This window comes from Pseudorca crassidens, chromosome X (genome assembly GCF_039906515.1).
Source record: "Pseudorca crassidens isolate mPseCra1 chromosome X, mPseCra1.hap1, whole genome shotgun sequence".
NCBI classification, from domain to species: domain Eukaryota; kingdom Metazoa; phylum Chordata; class Mammalia; order Artiodactyla; family Delphinidae; genus Pseudorca; species Pseudorca crassidens.
Window position 1 is genome coordinate 97,275,758 of NC_090317.1, and position 8,196 is coordinate 97,283,953.

Consider the following 8,196-nt stretch of genomic DNA (forward strand, 5'->3'; position numbering starts at 1 on the left):
AGACCTAAATTACAATTAATTGTACTCAACTATCATTATATTTTGAATTTCATCAATGAAAAATTTACCTAACAGCCTCGATTTTGCCTCTTAAGAACGCAAAGCCTAAAGCCTATAATATTTACAATCTGGCCCTGTACAAGAAAAGTTTGCTGATCCCTGCTCTGAACCCTGACAGGGTTATCAAGGAGAGCAACCAAATCTTTCTACACTACCTTGATCAGGAATACTCTGTTAGGCAGAACATGGGTCTAACACCATATAATTTCCCTGTCCAAGTTAATCGAGTAGACTTATGTAGAAGTTCTAAGTAACCAGCTAAGAAAAAAGACCAGAAAAGAGAGATGTAACCAACAACCTAAACTTACAACTCTCAGTAACCACCAAAGTCAGTAGGAAGGAAATGAACACAATAGGACAGGAAAAAGAGGTTTCTCCTACTCCTTTTTCTCTTCCTAAATTTTCTTCTTCCCACTTCACAGGTAGGTAGCTGAAGATGGGATCCAAGACTTACCAGCTCAAAACCGTCCCAAGGAAAATAATTCCTTCGATAACGGTTGGCCAATATGGGTCTAAACTGTTCAAACCATACATGATTGATCAGTTACAGAAAGGATAAACAGAAAGGGGCTATAATATTATGATACAAGCCGTTATAGATATTAGAAATCGAACATTCCCCCACATTTTGCCTTTGAGGCTAAGTTATTGTTTACAATGTTATCGTGGGGTTTTTTTTGTTGTTGTTTTGGCCGCACCGCATGGCATGTGGGATCTTAGCTACGTGACCAGGGATGGAACCCATGCCCCCTGCAGTGTAAGCGTGGAGTCTTAGCCACTGGACCGCCAAGGAAGTCCCAATAAACAATGTTATTCTATGCTCTCTGTACTACATAAAGGTAAAGGACAGAATCCCTGACCTTATTTATCCATTATTAGGAAGAGATTTAAGTGTGAATTATATGAGTGACTACCAAGGTCATGGAATTCAAAGAATTTAATAATTAACGTGATTTGTTAGATACAGAAATAGCTTCACACAGAAGGTAGTCTATGTACACTATCTTAGTGAAGTTACTTCACCTCGTTGAGCCATGTTCCTCATCTGAAAAACAAGGAGTTTGACTAGATCTAAGATTCCTTCCAGGACTGCTCATCATAAAAGGATTATTAGGTCAAGTTAAGTGACTCCAAGTAATAAAGAGAATTAGAAAAAAAAAAACCAAAAGACATAGAGAAATCATACAAGAAAATGATGAACTGAACGTCCAACAAATAATTATTGAATGTCTATGTGCCAGGCACTTTCTAGGTGCTAGGGATATGTCAGTGATTTAGGATCTTGAGTCTGACCAGATGGATGCCACCAACCTAAAAGAATCTGGAGAACAAATTTAATCAAAGCATCTGAACAAAATAAGTAAAACAAACAGAAAAACACACAAGCAGTGCAGAGATAACTGACATAATCAATACAGAAAAGGAATGGCAGGAGGAACAGGTGACACCAGAGTATGTAGTTACCGGCCCAAAATTAAAAGCATCGTTAAGTATGGCTATTTCTAAAGCCAATACTAAAAGAATCCATTTCTACTGTACTTGACATTTGGGCTCACTAGAGAAGGCTGGCGTTCATAGGAAATTCTATTTAACTTATTTTAAAAAGATGAAAGGTAAAAGGAAAGTTCCATCAGCTTATACCAAAACTAGTATATTTCTTATAACAACTTAATTCAGTCCCCTTCTATGAAGCACAATAAGGAATGACAAAATTAGAGCTAGGAAGGACTTTATAGAGACCAGCTAGTCCAATGGCCCTCACTTCATATAACGTAAGCTTCTAGACAACAGTAATCTCTAGGACAGTGCCTGGCACAGGGTAGATACCCAATAAATATTTGATGAAAAGGAAACTAATGCCTTAACAGATATTAATAATGTTAGTATTAGAGCTGGAACCCTAACTCTAAGATGCTCAGTAAGAGATAATAAATAAATGTGTGTGTGTATAAACTCAGAATCTCAGATCTCTTTTTCTAAAATAAATTGCCAAAAAATAACCTAGCTGCTCATCAGAATATTTTTTTTTAATTAAATGCCCAGTTCCCACCCCAAACCTACTCAATTATAATCTCCCCAGAGTAAGACCTAAGCAAATACATTTTGAAAAAGCTGCACAGGTGATTCTGATACACAGCTGAACTAGAAAATTACTGTTAGACAGTGACTGAAAATAGAATTAGAAACCCACTTGCTATCAAATGCATGTAGAGTGTGAGAGCGTACTGAAGCCCAAAAGGTTAGCACAGGCACACTGAAGAATAAATTTAAGTGAGATATCTCGTCTTAATAGTATGCCTTTTCACACCGTATTCCTTAAAAGCATGTTACATTGATCATTACTTTCCACTCAACAGTAATAACTGAATGGTAAATTCAAACTCCAATATACATAAATATCAGGCATTTCATGACTTCTTTTTTCCTTATGACAGACTTTATAACATAGAAAATAGGACAGTGATCATTAATTTAACAGAAAGATCTCTGACAAATCTTGTGCCACATTAAGAATGCTCATAGATTCTACATTAGCAACCCCCCAATATAGAATTTAGCACAACAGACCAAGGAAATTAAGAGAAACAAACACCAAATAAAGATGTTATTACTATTTCATTCATTCCATAAAATTACCAACCAATATTGCAAAAATGCAAAATAAAACCTTTCATTTTGAAAACTTTTTGTGAAAATTACACTGATTTTAAACTAAACTAAATAAAACTCAGAATTCTCAAATTGAGATAATAAAAATTCACATGATACTAAATGTTCACTTATGGGATATGATTTAAATAGATCACTGGGAGAGAAATGCCTAGATTTTGCATCTTTTAGGAATGTTAAGTTGCCTGACATTATTTTAGTCATAAACAGACCCACCAATTAAACTATCAACCTGAACATGTTGGGAGACATATGGAAGGGGAAGAACCTGTTTGCTGCGAAGTTTTAGCATCTCCCTTGGTCAATCAAGATATTTCCCAAATTGCAGACTATTACCTTTTTATTAAAATTTTAATCTAAAGCCTCTCTGGTACAGGAAACAAAGCAAAAGTCCTCATTTTTTAAAAAAAATAGTAATCAGTGTCATTTCACTAACATGGCAGAGCAGTCGAAGCACCACTGGTTGAACCTGACAGACCTTAGTCCTTTATCTGTTTAATGGAAATAATATGATCCACATACAGTGGAGTGTTTAACATAGTGCTGGCACATAATTAAGTCACCAAATGACAATTGTAGTGATAACGGAAAACAGTTGAAGAAAAAAACCATCTTATTTATCCACTGGAAAGTTCAACAAGAACATGCTAACAGCAATAACAATAGTTTTCAACCCTGACTGCATGAGAATCACCCATAATCCTTTTATTTTTTAAATTAAAAAAAAATCTTTATTGGAGTATAATTGCTTTACAGTGTTGTGTTTTCTGCTGTATAACAAAGTGAAGCAGCTATATGTATACATATGTCCCCATATCCCCTCCTTCTTGCATCTCCCTCCCACCCTCCCTATCCCACCCCTCTAGGGGGTCACAAATCACCGAGCTGATCTCCCTGTGCTATGCAGCTGCTTCCCACTAGCTATCTATTTTTACATTTGGTAGTGTATATATGTCCATGCTACTCTCTCACTTCGTCCCAGCTTACCCTTCCCCCTCCCCGTGTCCTCAAATCCACTCTCTACATCTGCGTCTTTGTTCCTGTCCTGCCTCTAGGTTCGTCAGAGCCATTTTTTTTTTAGATTCATATATATGTGTTAGCATACGGTATTTGCTTTTCTCTTTCTGACTTACTTCACTCTGTATGACAGACTCTAGGTCCATCCACCTCACTTCAAGTAACTCACTTCGTTTCTTTTTATGGCTGAGTAATATTCCATTGTATGTATGTGCCACATCTTCTTTGTCCATTCATCTGTCAGTGGACACTTAGGTTGCTTCCATGTCCTGGCTACTGTAAAGAGTGCTGCAATGAACACTGTGGTACATAACTCTCATAATCCTTTTAAAATACACCGCTGCCCAGGGCCCATACCAGACCAATTAATAAGTCTCCGGGAATGGGACGCAGGCATCAGTATATACTTTTTTAACCCCCACCCCCGCCCAGTGATTCTAACATGCAGTCAGGGTTGAGGTCCAACACATTAACCCTTTCGCAAGTATTAATGTTAGACTCTATGTTAAAATTAGAAAAGAATTTAACAATAAATACGATACCTTTCAAAGATACAGATCCTCAAAGAACTAACTAAAACCCTGTTATCCAATTTTTTGGGAAAAAAATTTCAAGATTCAGAAAACATACCACCAATAGGGGAAATATAACCTGATTTAAACACAGTTTGGTTCAATATTAAAATTCTGAAACTTAAGTACAAAAACAATGTTTTAAAATTGACCTTATGAAACAAAAAATAAGCTAAAAGAATGCTTGCTGTGTCCAACTAATCAAGAACTTGATGACTAGCAAATTCACGAGAAACATCCATTTTCAAAAACTAAGCAGCGTTATTAATATCATATCAGAAAAATTATCTTTCAGGAGATATTCATAAAATCTCTCATCCTCTTGAGATGTCAGAAAATTTATTTCAAGAGTCTGGAAGAAAAAAGATCCAAAGTAAATCCTACTGAAGCATTCCACTGATAAAACAAGGAGACTATGAAACACCAAAAGATTCCAATAATTTGGTGAAAGGTAAAATCTGCCCTTCAAAGCTACTTTCTAAGGAATTTAGATTCTCACATGTACGGTTCTTGGTGTTATTTAATCCCTCCAGAAATTTTCCTTCTCAGAAACTACCAAGGTCAGCAAATAAAAGGAAGAAAAGGCATGAGAACATTAAAATAACACGTTAAGAATTGCAAATTAAGTGTTCATGCAAAAAATATTCAAAAAAGGCAGAAAAAATACATATAGTTCAAAAGTCTTATTTTTTAAATGAGAGAAAACAAAACATAACATGCTATCAGAAACATTTCGAGTTTGCCCTTGGTACACCAATCTCAAATATTTCTGGTTTTCACTCAAATCCAAACACTGTTACAAGTATGACAAAGCACATGGGTTATAAAATTGAGAAAACAAATGTTGACATCTCTGTGTATTTAACACGTAAATCTTTCAGAACTAGGAAGGCATTTGCTGAAACCAAAATGGCAGCCCACTGAATCAGTAGACCAATGAGATCTAAAAGAGTTTGTAGTCTCTATTTTTAAGTTCAAGTATACGGATTAAAAAAGCCAAGCTAGTCACGGTTAACGAATCCTTACCATATAACCACTAAGAATAGAGAATGAGCTCCAAGAGAGGTTAACTATCTGCTGAAAAGCTTCCTAATCTAAAAAACCCCGAATTCTTCCTCAGAAGTTAAGGTTTACAAACGTTATATAGACTTAGACTCATGGGTTTCCATGAAACTCATGGGTTTCATGGGGACTCATGGCTACAAATATATTTCCCTCCCCTCAAAATAAAGCATAAAAATTTAACCTAGAACTCGCTCAGTTAAATTCAAAGACTGTCTGTAGAAATTACACACACCTGTAAACTGTACGATGCAAAATCCAATTAACGTTATAACTATGGACTTTGCAAAAAAAATAACAAGCTTAATTTAAGCAGCTTCAGTTGAAGATCTTAAAAGTCACTGTGTAAGTTCCAGTCGCCCCAAAAATCCATACAAATATTGCAAAACACGTATACACCTGCTCCATAACTCTTTAACTTAATATTTCACAATGAATGAAAAATAAACCGTTTCTCAAACCCGAAGCGTCACATCACAAGAATCTGAAGGCTTTATCATTAACAAACTCGTACATACTAATATTCTTTGCAGAAACAGTTAAAAATAGAAAGGTGGTCGGTCCAAGCTCGCTTGGAAGCGATTTCTGCCTCAAAACATCTTTCGCGGCTTTGGCCCTCCGTAAATAAAAGAGGGCGAAGGAGGCCGATAACCCGGAACCCGGCTCCGGCTCCCAGACCACAGGGCCCAGGAGAAGCTGCGGGTTATCGCAGGAGGGCGGGGGGAGGCGGACAAGTCGTCGGGCCCGATAGCCAGGCGTAGCCGAGGCCTAGCTCTACGGCTCCAAATCACTCCACCTCAGTAATGGCGTTTGGTGTCAAGTAGAACGAGACCGGGAAGGAAACCGGCCGCGAGCCCGCCGAGCGCCGGGCTGCAAACCCCGGGACCTGGGGGCGACGAGCCCCCGGCGCCGACCCGGCCCCGGACTGCGGATGCGGGGGCTGCACGCCGCGCCCGGAGACTCCATCCTCCGACGCGGCCCCAGACAGGACGGGAAGGGGGAGGAGGAGGAGGGACGGAGCCGTCAGCCATTTTCCCTTACAGTCCAAAACACACAGACACGTTCCCGGGACGCCGGCTGGGCATGGAACGGAGCCCCGCGGCCCGCCCCGCGCCGCGCGCGCCCGCCCCGCCCGGGGCCCAGGCGGGAGAGCCGGGAAGCCCCCAGCCCGGCCCGCGGCCGCCGCGGGAGGAACCGCGCGTACGCACACCCCCCTCGCCCTCTTCCCTCCCCTCGATCCAGCTGTTGGCCCCGGAAAAGCGCGTAGTCCCGGCGTGGCTAGCTACCCACCGCACGACACAGGCGTCTTCTCTTCAGAAGCAGGACACACAGAAGCGGCAGCAAGGCTCAGTCCCGGGACAAGGCCGACCGTGGGTGCATCCCAGGCCCAAGGGTGACGGGCGACAAAGTGTGTCGAGAGGCTGCAGGCGTAGGGACCAGGGGGCTGCACAGCGACGCCGGAATTCGCTGCTCGCCGCGCCCGCCCTGCAGCAGCGGTGGCCGCGGCCGCCTCCTCCTCCTCCTCAGCCGGCGGCGGCCCTCTTCCCCCTTCTCGCCTCGGGCTGGGGCTCTCTCTGAGCGCAGACGGGCTCCGGGCGGTGCGTTTCTCCTGCGTCACCTCCTCCTGCTCCTCCTCCCGCAGTGGCGGCTTCACCTTCCACTGGTCGCCGCCTCTGTCCCCGCTCCGGGCCTGGTCGCTTTGCGGCGGCTTGCTCCTCGCTCCCGGCGCCGAGCAAAGCACCGGGCGCTGAGGCGGCCGCCTCCCGCGAGGCCTGTGAGCTGAACGGGGAGGGGCTCCGCGCGGCAGAGGCCCGGACGGGCCGGGTGCAGGGAGGTTGCGGCTCCGGCGACGGCGGAGACTAGCTTCCGCAGCCGCGGCTGCCCGTCCTCCTCAATATGGCGGATCCGGCAAACCAAAAAAAAAAAAAAAAAAAACAAAACCGCTCGGCCAGTGGCAGCGGCGGTAGCGGTAGCAGCAGCAGTGGCGGCGGTGGAGGCAGCAGCGAGACGGCGCAGACTCCCACCAGCCCCAGCACCGCCCAACGCCCTGAGGTTCCCCGCCCCCGTCGAGCCCCGCCCCGCACGAAGCCCGCCCGCTCTAGGCCCGCCCCGCACCAGGCCCGCCCCTCAGCCCTCCTCCTCCTTCTCCTCCACCCCACCCCCCTTTTCCCTCACCTGCTCCTTATGCTCCCTCTGGTCCCCCTCCACCCGGGGCCGTCTTCCGCCAGGGAGGAGTGGCGCGTGCGTCCGGGAAAGCCGGGCCAGGCGTGAGACGCTTGGAATTCGGGGAGCTGGGGTGGGGGAAGGGACGAAAATGCGGAAAAGATTTTTCAAGCAGTACTGTTTCTTTCGGCCGGCCCCTCCAGGGTCGCACTACGGCCAGGAACTGTGTTTCATACCCCTCGCCTCTGGAGCAATGTGAGGGCAGAGGCGGCACCAGGGCGGGCAGAAGTGGGGGAGGGGAGGCCCGAAAGGATCTGGCATACCACGCCGGGGAAGGAGCTGGGAGGTCGGGATTGGCAGGTTGCGTGGCCAAGATAGAGTTAATCGCGCGAGCCACAGTCGCGTCGCTCAGAGTTTGACTTGGACCGCCTGTTTTTGTTCCATTGTGTTCCGGCGCCCCGCCGCCGAGTGCCCGGATGATGACGTCACCAGCCTCCCCTTTTTCCGGGATTGTGGGGGGAGGGGTATCGGATCTCGATGCCACGCGCTGGGCGGTCGCACCTGCGGTGGCTGGGGGTCCCGGCGGCAGAGCTGACCCTCGTTACGTGTGCTGTGAGCCGGCCAGGCCCATGGGGCGGGTACCTTGGTGTGT

General features: G+C 44.8%; 1 protein-coding gene across 4 annotated transcripts in view; it reads right to left on the reverse strand.

Annotated features, from left to right (window-relative positions):
- USP9X (ubiquitin specific peptidase 9 X-linked) overlaps nucleotides 1–7,989 on the reverse strand; it is a 123,951-nt gene extending 115,962 nt beyond the window's left edge. For 2 of the 4 annotated variants that reach the window (XM_067723085.1, XM_067723080.1), the window contains exon 1: nucleotides 6,672–7,391. The gene's annotated coding sequence lies outside the window, so the exon portion shown is untranslated. Of the gene's footprint in view, nucleotides 1–6,671; nucleotides 7,392–7,556; nucleotides 7,673–7,867 lie in introns of those variants that run through there. The other 2 variants (XM_067723083.1, XM_067723084.1) reach the window with 2 other exon arrangements.
- Nucleotides 7,990–8,196: the final 207 nt, after the last annotated feature.